The following is a 16,753-nucleotide window of genomic DNA, read 5'->3' on the forward strand; positions in this document are numbered from 1 at the left end:
CGCAGCTGGTGCGTGCTATGTCATCTTTAAACGTACCAGCAATTGCGGCAGCCCATGTTATTAGGAGCCACGTCGCCCAGGGGCCGGATGAGCTCTCTCTGGAGGTAAGCAGTTCCAGGCATTCCTTGTTGTTGTGCACAGAATTAGTATAGAGTGTGAACGCCTCGGGAATACTCTCATATTTTGTGTCGTAGAAGAAGGCTTTTGTTTTAGCTGTGCTGAAGCTGGGATTGATGTTTCAATCTTTTGCAGGTTGGAGACATCGTGTGCATTGTTGATATGCCACCAAAGGAGATGAGCCCCTTTTGGAGAGGCAAGCGTGGCTTTGAGGTAGGCACACATTTTTGACTAGAGAGCACAGCTTCAGTAGAGTCGGGAATCTCCGGTTGGAGCTGCTCTGCCTGCACAGGATGGCTTCTGGATGCAAACAGTTGCCCTGTGTCGGTGTCAGAGGACCTTCCCTTTGGCTCTGGGCTTGGGCTAATGCCCACCTGTCTTTTTGTTCTTATTACAGGTTGGTTTTTTCCCTGGTGAGTGCGTGGAACTCATCAGGGGAAAACTGCCCGAGTCCATCCTACATTCGTTGCCAAAGCCAGGTGCGTATTTTACATTTGACAATGCGGGTTAGTAAAATGGGGTCTGAACGTGGCTTTCAGGGGGTTCATTAATGCCCGAGTTGAGCAAGCTTAGAAAGAGAACTGCATTAAGCTCCTTGGGCACCTCCAGGGATGGGGAAAATCCGTTCTTGCGTGTCTTTGTTGGGAACATGCTTTCTGTTGTTACGTGTTCTGTTGAATGTGTTGCACTCGGCCTCGTCCAACCGAGCCAGGGCTGAAATGAATTTGTTTTTTTGTTTTGTTGCGCAGAGCCAAAGAAACGGGGCAAGTTCATCTCCTGCCTTCGTTCCCTGTTGAAGGCCTGCCCCAGGAGAGCGAAGCAGCCTGAGCCTCCAACATTCTCGGGATCCATGTCCCTGCTTGACATCGTTGAGAGGTATTTAGCCAACAGGACTTGAGGGCTGAGCTGTAGGAATGGAAGCATCCTCTGCTGTTTGAAACAGAGCGCTTTTCTAAGCTGTGTTTCAGCAGAAACCAGGCATTGCCAGGAACAGGCAACTATTGGCAAGGGTTCGGTGCAGCTCATCACTCACCCTGCACCACGACTGACAGCATGCTCTGTTTTCTCTCTCCAGACTGAGTTCTCCCAGTAAGAGGGCAGAGTCAGCAGCTTGCAGTTGGCGTTCCTGCTTCTGCCTGGGCAAACCATCCCCTGTGGCCAAACGCCAACTGCAGAGCAGTGCCAGGGAGCCCTCTGAAGCTGAAGTCTTGGTCCTGGCAGGTAAGCATGCAAATCCAGCTTTCAAAACACTGCTTGTCAGCAACACAGGTAGAATTCATGCTTTCAGTGGGCTTGTACATCCTTCTGGCATTCAAGCCTGTGCCTGACATCTTCAGTTGACCCCTGTCTTTCCCAAATGAGTCTCTTGTCAACACAAGAGCTGGACCTGCACGAGGATCACTTTCAAGACAGTGACACTGTTGCTAGAAGCCTATTTGCTTCTGCCCACCATCACTGCATAGCCAAATGTCAAGAACCTGTTTCATGATTCATCTTGTGAAACTTTGACACTAACTGCTGTGCGTCTACTCCTTCCTAGGTGACCCGAGCCCTTGTATATCTCCAAGACGCCAGGCATGTTACGATGCAGCATCCTGTGATTCCATCAATGAAGAACTGTTACTAAGCACAGGATGCTGCAGTTCAGATGAAAGCCTTCCGTATAACATCAGTTATAAAGAGAAGAATGCCATCATCGTTGAAGCTCTCGTTCATCCCATACCTGTTGAAGCTGCTGACCTGAGCCTGCCAGACTCCTCAGGCACCAGCCTGAACCGAGTGCCTTTCGAGGACAGCCCAGCCCAAGCACAGCACGAGTGCCCCGACAGCAGCACAACCATGCAGGCTCAGGTCAGCATTACAGAGGAGAAGCCAAACATCTTGGAGGGGGAGGTAGAATCAGGCCAAGAGTCCCAGGCTCCGGGCAACAGCACGACTTTTGAGACACTCTCGTCAGACAACAGAGAATGAGTCCCATCTTTCCTCCAGACCTCACACCCCCTCCTTTTTCCTATTGAATAAAGGCACGCTCGTGCTCAATCAACGCCTTGACTGAATTCTGAGTTTTCATTCGCAGAGATTGGGATGAGTACAAGAAACAGCAAGACAGCTCAGCTTGCAACGCTCTGGCTGTGGGGTGCGTGCAGGGACACTGTAACCGTACAGGGAAAGGCTTCCACTGCTTCCTCAAGCTGTAGTCCAGCCCTGCTACTGCTCTGTGGCACAAAGCCCTGAGGGATGTTCCATATTGTTAACCTAAGTGAAGCCAGCTTCATGCACTGTGTTTTGTTGTTGCTGGGTGAGAGGGGGATGCACGTTGGTGAGAAGATGAGCATTGCTGGATCTGCCACGAGTGTCCCTTCTGCCTCTAAGAATATGTCCTAAGTAGGATGTGAACACTGCTGGCACTTCCTCATTGCACGTGCTTGGAGGATCTTCAGTTCTTGCACATTCAGGATGTCTGTCAGTGACTACGAGGAAATTCTCAAGTACTAGGAATTCCATGAAACAGTTGGAACGGGTAAGTGTCATCTTTGTACAGAAACAGCACGCCTAACAGTCTGTCTCACCACTCTAGAATTAATCTGAGAATAGATTAACAGCTCTTGTCAGTTCTCTAAGTCAGGTTTCATTTGTATAAATTTGGAATTCGTTTTTTAAACCAGTTGGAAATTGTAATATTATATTAGAGAAGAATTCACACTCAACTTTAAGCATCTGTGTTTTGATTTGTAGGTGGTTTTGCCAAGGTAAAACTCGGGCGGCATCTTCTTACTGGTGAAAAAGTTGCACTAAAAATCATGGAGAAAGTTACTGTAGGGGTAAGCCAAAAGGCATTTAAATATGATAATATCTTCTGTTGGAGTTGTGGAGTTCTCAAGAACACGGGGGCAGGTGGGATGGTACATACGAATGCAGCCTACTGGTCCCATTGCCTTTTGAAAGATGCTGTAGAGCTGGAAAAAGTTTAACAGAGCACCACAAATCTTGTTGCTGGTTGTTCAGAGGGCAGTATTCTCTGGCTTTAAAATGGAGGAAGTTATTACATCATTACATTACATTACATTATTGTTACATTATTACAGCAACTTTACCAAAATGCCAATGAAAATGCTGAATGTTTTACTTTTCATTTTTCACAGCTCTGTTTCAGAATTTCTATGGGAGTGATGTCAGTCATTGCTGAGTTGATGTTGAATTGTGTACTGTCCCATATGTGCTTGTTCTGTTCCACAGCAGTCAGATGTGGTACCTGGTATGTCACAGTAGTTAGCGATTTCATCGCTTGCTTTTATGGTCTCTTAAGGATGACTTGCCTCATGCTAAAACAGAAATTGATGCCATGAAGAACTGAAGACATCAACATGTTTGCCCATTGGATCACGTAAGAGAGACATCAAAGAAATATTTATAGTCATAGAGGTAAGAAATAGTTTCTGCTTTCTGTGCTGTCATTGTTACTTACCTTTCTCTGATACTCTCTAAATGCATTTTCAGATAACCTTATCTTACAGGGAAGCTGTTTGATTGCATTGTTTCTAAGGACCGCCTTTTGGAAGAGGAAGCTCCAGTCTTTTTTTGACAGACTGTTTCAGCAATTGCTTCTGTTCACAGTCAGGGTTATGCCCAGAGACCTCAAACCAGTGAGCCTGAACTGCAGTCAGTCTTCCATAAATAATAATGAATGTGTTTTTATTTTTCTGTTGGCAGAGAGAGTTACGGTACTCCACTCCATTCCAGTGGATTGCAGGAGAGAACTGAAGGGGGGAGAAGTAACACAAAGTAGAACTCATGGGTTGAGATAGAATTATGTACTGAGATAGAGAAAAGGATAATAGTTATGATGAATGCAAAAGCAATTGCTCACCACCTACCAATCAGTGTCCAGTTAGCCTCCTAGTAGTGGAAGAGATTTACATGAAGTTATACCCCCTTCAAAACTCCTTCCACAATATGTCATATAGTATGGAATATCCTTTGGCCAGTTTAAGTCAGCTGTCCTAGTTCTGTTCCTTCTCACTTCCTTGGGCTCTCAGCTGAGATTGACTGTGGCTCTGTACAACGCTGCCTGGCAGCAACTGTAAGCATCACTGCGCTATCTCCATTGTTTCTCTAGAATGAAAACGTAGTATTATATCAGACACTGAAGAAGATAATTCAGTCCCAGCTGAAACTCAGACAATAACTTGTGCTTAGGATTCTTTCCCTACAGGAAATGTTAGATATTTATTGCTATGTGGTACTGTGTTCTGTAGCTGAGCTGGATTTTGTTATCCTTGAAGAAGTATCTTCCTCTGAAAGGGGAGTAAAACATGATGCTCCTAATGAGCGGAGCAGAGACACAGATCTGATCTGAGTGTTGGTTTCACATTTTTGTGATGCTCTTTGCTGCAGTTTGTATCTCGAGAGAAGCCCTTGTGGTGTCAGTCTGTTGTGTAACCTGCTCTAGTTTTGTGCCTCAAGGAAGAGTGATCCTTTAAACAAATGGTGGCTGTACAGAGGGTATGGGGTGAGATGCATTCCTCTGGCCCCATCCAATGGATTTTCTGTCACAAAGATCATTCTCCCCAGCTTCTCTTCTCTGAGTGGGAGCTTCAGCCCCCTGCACAGGCTGGAGGTCATCCATAGAACTTGCTTCAGAGTTTGTTTCAGGTTGTTATCCTTCCTGGCCAAAAACCAGATACAGTATTGTAGATGTGGTGCAATGAGTGTTGAAGCAGGAATGACTTGTCCTGGTCTGGTTGTGCTGCTTTTTAATGCAGCTGATGATCTTGTTGTACTTCTTTTCTGTCAGAGCACACTGCTGGCTTGCATTCAGCCTGTGGTCTCTCACCACTTGTCCTCCTAGTCCCCAGGTCCTTTCCAACAGATACAAGCTAGTATTTCCCACCTGGGATATTGGAAGATGGGAATATGCCAGCAGTCAGTGAAGATCTCTGAGACAGCGAGAGCGAGCGAGCTTTGAGTAGACTGGGAACCACTGTCTACAGCAGGAAATAAGAGAAGAGAAAAGATGTTTCCTTGGGCATTTGGGTGGAAATCATTCCTGACTGCTTTCTCATCCACCGGGAAAATCTGCTGATTGACAATTTGAAGCTGATAGACTTTGGACTCTGTGCAAAGCCAGAGGTAAGAGTATCTGTTAAATCAAATACAATGTGCCCCCAAGTAATGCATGTTTGACCACCGTATGCAACAGGGGCTTGTCCAAACAAACTCCTTAAAATCAAGCTGTTTCTGTGGCTGACATGTCATTGCATCTTGTTTGGAATGGCCTGAACTGTATGAGAGTGGTTAACAGTTTGCTCAGAAGCACAGGTAGATAATTTTCTCTAGCTAGACTCCCTGTTTTTGTAGTCTAAGCTGTAGATAATCTTGTAGGTATATCACCTGTCTTATGCAAGGGTCTGTAATAGGAGCATGGGGTTGGTGTGCCTAAGGAACCTTCTAAGGATCTGTATGTAGGATGAGATTGTGGATAGAATAAAATGACTTTTGCAGGTGACGTACAAATCCTGTGATTGCATATGCTTGAACTGAATTGTTTCTTGATCTTCAAACTGATTTCCAGAAGCCTTTATTAACATGTAAGATGGGTGCTGGTAAGAAAGAATGGGAAGACTGCCTTACTGATTCCAAGAGAATTACTTGTCCTCAAATGATTTTTCCTGGCCAAAGTTAGAGCCTCTCACAGGTAATCGAGACCAACAGGCTGTTGTTGCACAATCAACAGGCACAATCTAGATGATCAGCTGAGGAAAATAAAGCATCATGCCAAGGGTACTAGATAAGTGAGCAGCTTGAGATCTGCACATTTATGTGATACTCATGGTCTTAGACAATATTTGTTTAGTGAGGTCACATTGAATGAAAACAAAATCTAAGATTAATGAAAATATACAAAGGAGAAGAAGCCTCTGAGGCTTCTGAAGTGTTATGACCAGAAGACATAAACTCTGTTTTTGAAAGAGCAATTTGCTCTGTTAATTATCCATCATTTTTGTGCAGTCTGTTTTGTCAGACTTGTCTTTAGCTTCCAAGTTGTATGTGAAAACTTGTTTGCACTGTAATGCACAATGTACGAAAAATTGAGAGATGAAAATGTGAAGAGTTTTTCTATCTTTGATTTCATGTCTGGAATTTTGGAACCCACTACTTGCAGTTGTTAATCTGTCCAAACTGGTCTGGTTTGCAATGCCCTCATACTTCTTGAAAAGCTCTGCTGTTAAAGGCAGAACAATTCCTACAAGTGCCATGGCCCCACTGTTGTTCTAATTCTTGTTTCTTTGTTTTCCACACGCTGCTTTTCAAGCCTCCTTTTTCTTTACAGTCCAAGTGAGAATTGCACTGTGAGGTGTCTGAACCTTGTTGTGCCTCTACATAAAGAGAACAGCAGCAAAGCCTGACAGGTGACTGTGCTGACAGCTCTCGTAGCCAGTAACACGTAACTGTGCTAAATCCCTTGTGATGGCTTTGATTTCATTTTTGCCAGTGAAATCCTTGTAAAAGGAACTGCAGCAGTGTGATGAGCTAAGGTGAAGATGCTGGTTTTAGTAGTGCTCTAAGCTGAGTGGAAGGGCAATTGAATGAGGGTTATATGCTTTCTGTGGACAATAAGGTTGTGGTGCTGTTGGGGTGGGTCCAGAGGAGGGGCCACTGTGATGATCAGAGGGTTGGAGCAGCTCTCCTATGAGGAAAGGCTGGATTGTGGCTCTGGGCAGCCTGGTCTGGTGGTTGGCGACCCTGCACATAGCAGGGGGTTGGAACTGGATGATCTTTGAGATCCTTTTCAACCCAGGCCATTCTATGGCTGTACAGTTCCATACTGGAACAAATATAAAATGCTAACTATGTAAAACATGGAGTCAAACCTGTGTGATTTGTCCACACCAGGAGGTGATTAGAAAACAATTTTTTAAGCTACAAAGCTGCTTGCTGGAAAGGAAAAGAAAATAAAACTACAAGAAAAAGGGAAAACCTTTCTTCCTGAAAATAGGAAGAATAATGGACCTGACATGAAATTTGGGTGAAGCTGCCTGATTTTATGAAGCTATTCCCATTATTTTCTTGGTGCTGTGTTTCCCAAATGAGTGGTTTCTGGCTGTGCTGCAGCACCAGTCTGCATGTGAACATCAACTCTATTCACCATCTGGGAAGATTAGGACTTCCCTTCTCCCACCAGCACCACTGAATTACAGTTACTCAGTGGTTAAACAAAGGAATCCTTAAAGAAGGGTTTACAGCTGTCGTGTTATCTGAAGTGCTTGGGGCATTCTGATGCTATTAAGCTCTATGTATTAACAAGTTCAAAAAGAAAAGGTAGGCGTCTGATTGTTGTGACAGTTTCTAAGTTATTTGGAAAGCTGTACCACCCAACCACTCCTTCTGTTTGATGGAGGTGACAAAGCTCAGTTTAATTTCTGACTGCTGTTTAAATCCTGAAGCTGGAGCTGGTTCCTGGAGCAGAAAAAGCTCGGAAGCTGTCCCTCCTAAAAGCAGGCACCTCTGAGCAAAATATGACATCTCGATTTCTGATGGTAAGGTCAGGAGATCTGATTCCAGCGTCTAGCTTTCGGCTTCATGCTGTGTTAGTGGGACCTTTGGCATCTAGCACTGACCGACAGCAACTGACAGGCTGGTAACAGTGCACCCCAAAACAGTTATGTGTCTATTTATGTTATGAGGGAAAATTGCATTGCATTGAGATTTCCTATTTTTACACTTTGCAGATCTAACTCGATGCTGGAAGAATCCTGTACGCCTTGTTCACACCATTTTCAATGAGCTGGATGAGTCTGTTGTTGGCATTTTAATGCAATTGACCAGGCAGGCAATATGTATGGAGTATTTGGCTCTCTCTACAGTAATGAATATTTCAGTGTCTTCAACGTGTGGCTCATTGCTTCCATTTCAGGCTGCCCAGAGAAGCTGTGGATGCCTGTCCTTGGTGCTGAAGGCGAAATTGGATGGGTGATGGGCAGCCTGAGCTGGTTAGTGGGCAGCCAGCCCATGGCAGGGTGTTTAGAACTGGATGATCTTGAAGGTTTCTTCAAACACAAGCCCTCCCGTGATCCTATGATTCTGTGATTTCATTCAGGTTTATTAAGATGAGATGAGTTCTCCTAAATGCGCTGTTCTCCATATGATTATAATTGGAGTCTAGATGGATGACTTAAACCAGACTCCAAACTTTTTGATGGCCAAAATGAAATGAAATCAATCATTTACTGTGTCAGTAGTCTGTAACTAGAGCCCATCAGGTAATTCCCAGCCTCCTGCCTGTATCAGTGGCTGCACACAGTGAAAAAGTCTGATGGGATTTTAACCTCTAAAATGTTCCAAAGCAACCAGAGGGTGAATATATTCACTATGCAAATACCTGCAGGAATAAGCTTGTCATGTATGTCCTCAGGTAGTACAGTAGTTAATGGTGGGACTCAGTAGGTCATGCTGAAAGTTGAGTCTGCTGGTCTTGAAGGTCTTTTCCAGCCTACATGACCTTATGCTAATATTTCTGTATTTCTTTCTGTTCAGCTCCCAGAAAACCTCCCACCCAGCCCCCAGCTGACCCCGTGGTGAAAAATAAAACAGAAACCTCAGTGACGCTGGCATGGTCCCCTCCGAAGATGCAATGCCCCATTCCAATCGATGGCTACATTGTGGAAGGCAATAAACTAACTGGCTTCACGTGGGTGAGGTGCCACGAGTCTCATGTCCCCGTCCCAGAGTTCACGGTGAGCAATCTGTCTGAAGAGGCTGATGATCAGTTCCGAGTGTCTGCAGTCAATGCACATGGACAGAGCCCGTCTCTGGAATTCCCAGGGAGCGTGCACCTTGGTAAGCACAAAAACCCTAATGGAAATGGGTCAGTGTGAGCTGAGCAGCTGTGTTGGTTCCCTAAAGATGTTTCATTTGACTTTAAGGATAGTAGTGCACTAACACACCAAAGGCTTTCCTTTATTACTAGTTCTCCTGTCAACCTCCAGCTACCACTAAAGTGATACAAGTTCTGTTTCTGTGAGAGAGACATGAATATCCTTATCTTTTGATATCTCACATGTGCAAGAGGCAGAACTTTCTGTAACAGATCTTAAGCACAGAAGTGCTTCTTCCAGCACTCATGCAAAGGGAGAAGTAGAAATGTCCCTATGATTTAATCTTCCATCTCTAAATGAGATACCAGACTTGCATCTAAAGAGCATTAAGACATCCATGTTGTTCTTCCTCAGAACCAGTCCTGGCTGTGAAATCCCCACTAACAACTGGTGAAGCTGTACCTGGAGGGGATGCCATGTTTACTATTGACCTTACAACAACGTGTTGCAGCACTTGGTACCTCAGTGGTAAAGTCTTACAGGAAAGCGAGACCTGCATCATCAAGAGAACCCAAACTACTCACAGCCTAATCATAAAGAACATCACCAAGAATGATGGTGGAGCAGAAGTGAAATTTGTTGCCGAAAATGTTGATGTCAGCACCAAGATGAGAGTGAGAGGTATTTGCTTTGATCCTTCTCCTTTCCTCTTACAGTCAAGGCATAGTTGCTGTGATCTGATGATTAGAACTGGGGCTGCAGGCATTCACTGACTGTACCAAATACCTGAAATTGCATCCCATGGACTGATGTGAGTCCTGGTAATGACCTAAACATGATAGCACTGAGTGTAGGGTAAGCCAGTCTACCCAGCTGCTTGGTATCTGAACCAGATTGCTTCATGCCAGCTGATGAATGTCTGCAGTTCACAGCTATTGGCCAGTGCATTCAGTCAGCAGGTTTACCACTGCATCACCATAGAGCAGTACTTTCAGCTCCAGGTTCAGACAGCCTTTCTGATTGCACTGGAATAATTTAGAAGTAGGGGAGCAATCATTCCAATAATATCTCTATCAATCAGCTTTGCATGACAAAATAGAACAAATAAACATTCATGATGGGAGGACCTGTTTGTCATTGGGTGGAAACCTCTGCAGAAGCATGTTTAGAGCATTCTTAATCAGTAGAAGGAGATGTTTGGTTGATTTTTACTTAGTAAATCCGGCAAGAAGACCAAATGAAATATCTTGAATTGCTCAGCAGTGACACAATGATGAGTGCAGGAACAGAAGGTGATACTTTTTCAGAGATGTTGCAGCAAACATTGACCACGTTAGCCTGATATCAATTGAACTAACGAGGCCTTTGCTCCTGACAGGTGCTGCAGTGAGATTTACTAATAAGAGTAAAGATGTAGAAAAGATCTCTGCTCGGCTGCGTGAGGAAGCCAAACTGCAGGCTGAGCTTTCAGACACAGGCGCTACTGTGGAGTGGATGAAGGATGGGAAGGAGCTCAAGGCCAGTGAAAACTATGAACTGCACATTGTGGGGAAGAAACACACCCTGAAAATTCACAACGTCTCAATGGATGATGCTGTAAGTTGTCAGTGCATCTGTGAGGGGGATAAAATGCATGAGTTTGCATGATGAGGCTCTTCATCATCTTCTGCTGGCTTGTCACCCTTGTTGATCCATGGAGAAACAAGAAAGGCCTAGAGTAGTGTATGCACTTTGGCATTGGAGAGCTTACTTAATTGCTTCTTCTCAAGGAACAAACTCCAGAGAGTCATGGAGACATCTCCAAACAGAATTGAATAATGGGACTAAATTGATGGAGAGCAGAACTTCCTGCCACGGCTTGTCAGCTAGTCTTAATTTTGCTTTTCTTCTCTCTGTCATGTTAGCATAATATTTCATACTGGCAGGTCTGCCCAATGAATTAAATGAATTAGCTGATGGACGTTTCCATGTGCTTTGCACTGTAATGTGACTATCAAATGAGTAATCAATGCTGTTATTTTAAAATCTGTGTTGGCAAGCTGTAAGACAAACAGCTGCTGTTGGTAGCTTGGTTACTGCAGAATCAGCTTTTGTGTATCTCATAGATAGGGAAGAGACCCTTAAGGGTCAGCTAGTTGGACTCCCTTGCAATGAACAGGGGCACCGCAGCTCCATCAGGTGCTCTGAGCCCTGTCCATCCTGACTTTGAACATCCTCAGGCTCACAAATCTTATACCTATGCCACACACTCGCAGTATTTCACCATTCAGCATCACCACTTGTATCTTCTCTTGCTGTAAATCAGAGCGAGCTGGTAAATCATCTGCTGTGCGGGTCAGCTGTGTCTCTCCCATGGGCATCACGTGGCTGCTGGGAGGCTCTGAAGAGCTGCAGCCAGAGGTGTGTCACCCGCTGGGCCTCGTGCCCAAAGGAGCCCACAGGAAAGTGTTGTTGCAGTTTGTCATGCACTGCACTGCCATGAGACTTGACGTGCCAGACATCCTCTGACACGTGAGCTCCTGCATCCAGGCAGGACATCTGAGACGTCTCCTTCAGCCTGACGTGGCTGCAGTTTCACACTGGTTTTACTAAGGAAGGAGAAGGCACGTGGATGAAACTCTTTTCCTGATCTTCCTGGCATTAGCTCATAGTACAAGTAAAGCACTGTCACGTCAAGCCTGGAGGAGTAATGCTTGTCACTGACATGTTCCTGTTCAGGGTGGAGCTGGAGGGTAAAATAACACAAGAAATTGTCATTGAAATTCAATATCTGTGAAATTCAGCTGGCTGCATTCACAGAACCTGGCGTTAAGATCTGGTTTCTGGTTTCTATCTTGAGCCTATTTTCCATAACCCAGTCCTCATTTATGAACCGAAGCTCTACTGAAAACCTTTCGCTGTGTATGCTCATGCTGCATTGCAGCTCTTGTGACCATTAACAGCACATTCAAGTTCCTCTGATCACAGGATCCTTAAGGTTGATTAAGACCCTCTAGTCCGACTGCTCACCCATCTCCACCAAGATGCTCACCATCAGCTAGCTAAAAACTCAGCAGAGATGATAGATCAAGCACAACACTGGATTTGGGATGGCTAGAGATTCCTAAGATATTGAAGGATTGCTTGCAGGTGGTATTGGCTCAGGTATTCACCCTGCATCCCACCTCCCGTTCTGTTTGGTTGAGAATCTTGCATTCTGCAATTTCACTTTGTAATTCAAAGCCCCTTTCTTTATCTGTTAAAAAACTGATCTAAAACAAGCCGAGAAGACTCCGTTGGAACTGGTGGATGCAGAACAAAGGCATCCCCAAAGGACAAGTTGCACTGTTTGATGAACATTATTGGATGAGAGCTAAGCTAAGATTTAAAAAGTTCTGGGGCTGTCTCTGAGCATCAAATACAGAGGAAGCCTGCATGATTCCCTGAGAATGGATACCTCCTACTTTGGTGTAGGGTGAAGGGAACACTAGCAGTAACTCCTATCACAAAATGTCACATGGCTCAGACAAAAAAGCCATCAAGAGGGCTTAATTAGGAGCACCAAATGGTCACAAGATGGTCTTAGGGCAGGGAAGTAATCTATCTACGTGACATTGATTGATGCTATTAGTTCTAAACAGCTTGACTCTAGAGGGACTGTTCTTCTTTGGTCACCTAGTTTTACAAGAATAGATGGCTCCTGTCTATTACAATTTTTAACTCATTATTTGTTCACTGATGCCATAAATGTGCCTGGCATAGCAATTGGCCTTGGTATATTCAGTGACTGAAAGCAACAGTTGTTGCTCTAAGAAATGCAAGACTAAGCTAGGTCTGCCTGTAGCTGACAGCCATCAGCTTGCTCCTCAGGCAGGTTCTGTCAGGATGGAATGAAGGGCATGAAATACTGATGTGCTCTTCAAACGCTGCTTGTTAGCTTAGAGACAAGGTGTTGAATAGGTTTGTTCATGCATTGAAAACACGTTACTTAGCTGCCTTCATTTTAGCTTCAGAAGAACGTGTGCAGAATAGAGAATTGATTAAAAGAAATAAGAACTGTCTGCATAGAACTTACTCTTTCCTTACACAGGAGAATCAAGCACACGTTTGTATGTGAGTACCTCCAGAGGTGAAACTCGATCACCCAAATGTAATGAGCAGAGACATTACAATCAGTTCTAACTGTATCTTCATGCTGTGCTGAATAAGCCTGAGTCAGGATGTAAACCACTTTCTATTTTTTTCTTCAGATGAAGCCATTAATGTTGTCAGCAAGCCCAAAACCACTTCAGAAATATCAGTCAGTCCTTCTGAAGACCTTGAGCTGGTGTGTGAGGTGTCAGCTGCAAGCGGAGCTGTCGTATGGAAGAAAGATGAAACAGAGGTGAAGCAGGACCAGAGGACAACCATCATCTCCAAGGGGACGCACCGCAAGCTCATGGTCAAAAATGTGACCCTGAAAGACCAGGGGAGCTACAGCTGTGAAACAAAAGATGACAAAGCAACATTCCAAGTGAAAGTCAGAGGTGAGAAAATGCTTGGAATCCCAGAGATAAAGGAACGCTTCATTTTGTGTGTCTTGCATTTGGAGGATCAACTGACAGCCTCTCTGGTGCAAAACATTTTGGCTATAGGACTTTCTTGGTCATCTAGTATCATAGCAACACTTTTCTACATGTGATTTACATCCAGGAATGAATTACTGCAACAAAGGGGAGTACAGCTGCGAGGCTGCTGGCTAGAAACTCACCTTCAAGATTCATGTAACTGGTAGGAAACACATTTTGGTTGATATTCTTTGATTATTCCCTAGTCTGGCTGTGGAAATGTCTGTGTGAACGTGTCCTCTTTATTCTGCCATGAAACTGTTTTGAGAAGGATGAAAAGAAATGCTTACAAACATGCAGCTAAAATGATTATTTGTTTTTAACAATATTTCATCCAGCTCTTCCCCTACAATTACTTTTATCATCAGCTGTCCATGGATGTCCAACTGTGATTTGTACAATGTGCAACACTGCTCTACCAGTTGATATTTCAACAGTACTATTTACACAGACGTCCTTTTCTGCTCCAAATCCACACCAGCCATGGGAGAGGGAGTAGGTGAGCATCTTCCTCCATTAGCTTGATCTAAATCTGACAGCTTCATCCAATCCAGGGCTTCTCCAAGACCTTTGAAAATTCTGTTACTGTTGAGGAGACAGCAGGCTTCTGGGCTTAGGTTAGAATATGGTGCCCTGTTGATGGGTCCTGAGAGTGTCCAAGCCTTACATGGAGAAAACCATCACTGCTCTTAAGACGTTTTGCAAGCAGGTGAAACTTGATTGAAGTGTGGCAGTGATGCTTTCTGAGATCTCTGGCCCCTAGTTTTTCTAGGCTTTTTGTTTGCCTCTTAAGATACAGTGAGCTGCTCTTAATTGTGGCTGTGTCCTTTGCCACGAGCATACCTCTGAGCACACAGTTATTTTGAGCTCCTCTTCTTCCAGTGGCTCGGATGAGCAATTCTGAGAGATATGCAGAATGGGGATGGCTGTGCTGCTGCTTCCTTTTCTGTCTTAGCTGTGGTTTTCCCTTGCAGGGCACAGTTCTCTGCCTGGGCCCAAGTCTGTGTGGGTCTCTCCATCCACAAAGCTGCTCACCGTGCAGGCGGCACAGGCTGAGAGGAGAGGCCAGAGCAGCTCTCCTGTTGCAACACGGAGCAGCAAGATACAAGTGGAGGAAGGGCCTGCAGCTGTACTGAGGAACTTCAACGCAATCATTGATTTTCCATCTGAAAGATAAAGAAAGAGGAATTCCCTTTCCAGCCCCTACCATCATTGTTCGGATGATTTTTATTGGTTTATTTTTTGTCCATTATATCTTTGAGGATTCAACTAACACACAGTTGCCCTATGGCCTCAGTGGAGCCACACAAGGTGCCTTTCCTTCCTGGTTGGGCAGGCAGTCACAAGATGCAGAAAGCCACGCTGGCGTCTATCCTGTTCTGTGCTGGCTGTACATGGAAATCTTGGGGTTTTCCAGATTTCAGGGCCATGTGCCTGAAACCAATTGTGCTTCTCATGTAAGCAGAGCTGTTGGTCAGACTTGCTGGCACTAGAAATTAAAGGTGGCAGTGAGCTGAGGCCGAGGAGGTGTTAACGTAAGAGTCAGGGATGCTTTTGAGCTTCCCTTATAACTGTACGGTTCCACAGAAAGCAGTTACGCCTGCCAGCTCCTTTCCTGTCCAGCTGTGGAGCCTTTACTCACATGCTCCGAATCTTGCTTGAAATCATTGAGAGGAATGTAGCCAGCAGGACTTGAGGGCTGAGCTGTAGGAATGGAAGCATCCTCTGCTGTTTGAAACAGAGGGTGTTTCTAGGCTGTGTTTCAGCAGAAAGCAGGCAGTGGCGGGAACAGGCAACTATTGGCAAGGGCTCGGTGCAGCTCTTCCCTCATCCTGCACCACGACTGACAGCATGCTCTGTTTTCTCTCCAGACTGAGTTCTCCCAGGAAGAGGGCAGAGTCAGCAGCTGGCAGTTGGCGTTCCTGCTTCTGCCTGGGCAAACCATCCCCTGTGGCCAAACACCAACTGCAGAGCAGTGCCAGGGAGCCCTCTGAAGCAGAAGTCGTGGTCCTGGCAGGTAAGGGTGCAAATCCAACTTTCAAAACACTGCTTGTCAGCAACACAGGTAGAATTCATGCTTTCAGTGGGCTTGTACCTCCTTCTGGCATTCAAGCCCATGCCTGACATCTTTGGTTGACTCCTGTCTTTCCCAGATGAGTCTCACAAGCTGCTTGAAACCTGCTTGACAGGCAGCACCAAGCCTTTGCCTCCTTGGACAGTGAAAGTTTGACGCTAAATGCTGTGTATCTACTCTTTCCAGGTGAATCGATCCCTTGCCAATACAGGAACCCACCAGCAAGTTGCAATGATGCACGTTGTGCTTCCATCAATGGAGTGCAGTTAGGATGCATGAGTCACTGCATTTCCAAGGACAGCCTTCCACGTGACAGCAATGATGGAGAGAAGGATGTTTGACCTATTCAGTTTTGGGCCCCTCCCTGCAAGAAAACCTTGCGGTTCTGGAACGTCTTCAGCTACGAAGGTAGTGAGGGGTCTGGAGCACAAACCTTACGAGGAGCTGCTGAGGGAACTAGGATTGTTCAGCTTGGAAAAGAGCAGGCTCAGGGGAGACCTTATAACTCTCTATAACGTCCTGAAGGGAGGTTGTAGTGAGCTGGGGTTTGGCCTCTTCTCTCGTGTGATCAGTTATAGATCTAGAGGGAATGGTTTTAAGCTGTGCCAGGAAAGATTCAGGCTGGACATTAGGAAATATTACTTCCCCTAAAGGGTATTCAGGCATTGGATAGCACTGCCCAGGGAGGTGGTGGAGTCACCGACCATGGGAGTGCTCAAGAAACGTTTGGATGTTGTGTTGAGAGGTATGATTTATCCGGGAAGTATTGGTAATGGTTGGACCAGATGATTTTGTAGGTCTTCTCCAACCTTGATAATTCTGTGATTCTGAGCTGAGAAACTTTTCTTGCTCAAGTCCAGCTTCCAAGCTTAACCACCTACAATGAAGTTGATATCGTTTTTCTGGTAGCCCTCAAGACAGTGTCCGCATTTACCCAAAATCAGGAGGTAACCAGCTGCAGTGAAGTGAGCAATTTCAGTGCCTATTTCTGATGGTGGCAATGAGTTCAGAGGTCACACTTAATTGACGGTGCCTGTTTCCATTCTGACAAAGGATGTAGTTGCAGCTGACTTCCCAAGGCTGCCAAACGTGGTGGTGACGCAGCCTTGGGCTTCTGCGTTTGCATGACTCCCACCTTTCCTTTCTGTGTCTTGCAGGTC

The 16,753-nt window shown here is 45.2% G+C and overlaps 1 long non-coding RNA gene across 2 annotated transcripts; it reads left to right on the forward strand.

The window, feature by feature from the left end:
• Positions 1-10,319: 10,319 nt before the first annotated feature.
• LOC146759427 (uncharacterized) lies at positions 10,320-14,008 on the forward strand. Of its 2 annotated transcripts, none has more exons than XR_014932300.1 (3): positions 10,320-10,529; positions 13,163-13,438; positions 13,605-13,879. It is a non-coding gene; the product is annotated as an uncharacterized LOC146759427 (long non-coding RNA). The 2 variants fall into 2 exon arrangements; XR_014932301.1 differs by lacking the exon at positions 10,320-10,529 and adding an exon at positions 13,888-14,008 and having other exon boundaries at positions 13,000-13,438; positions 13,605-13,682.
• Positions 14,009-16,753: the final 2,745 nt, after the last annotated feature.

This window comes from Coturnix japonica, chromosome 10, assembly GCF_054131305.1.
Source record: "Coturnix japonica strain WE chromosome 10, WE-NBRP24, whole genome shotgun sequence".
In the NCBI taxonomy this organism is placed as follows: Eukaryota; Metazoa; Chordata; class Aves; order Galliformes; family Phasianidae; genus Coturnix; species Coturnix japonica.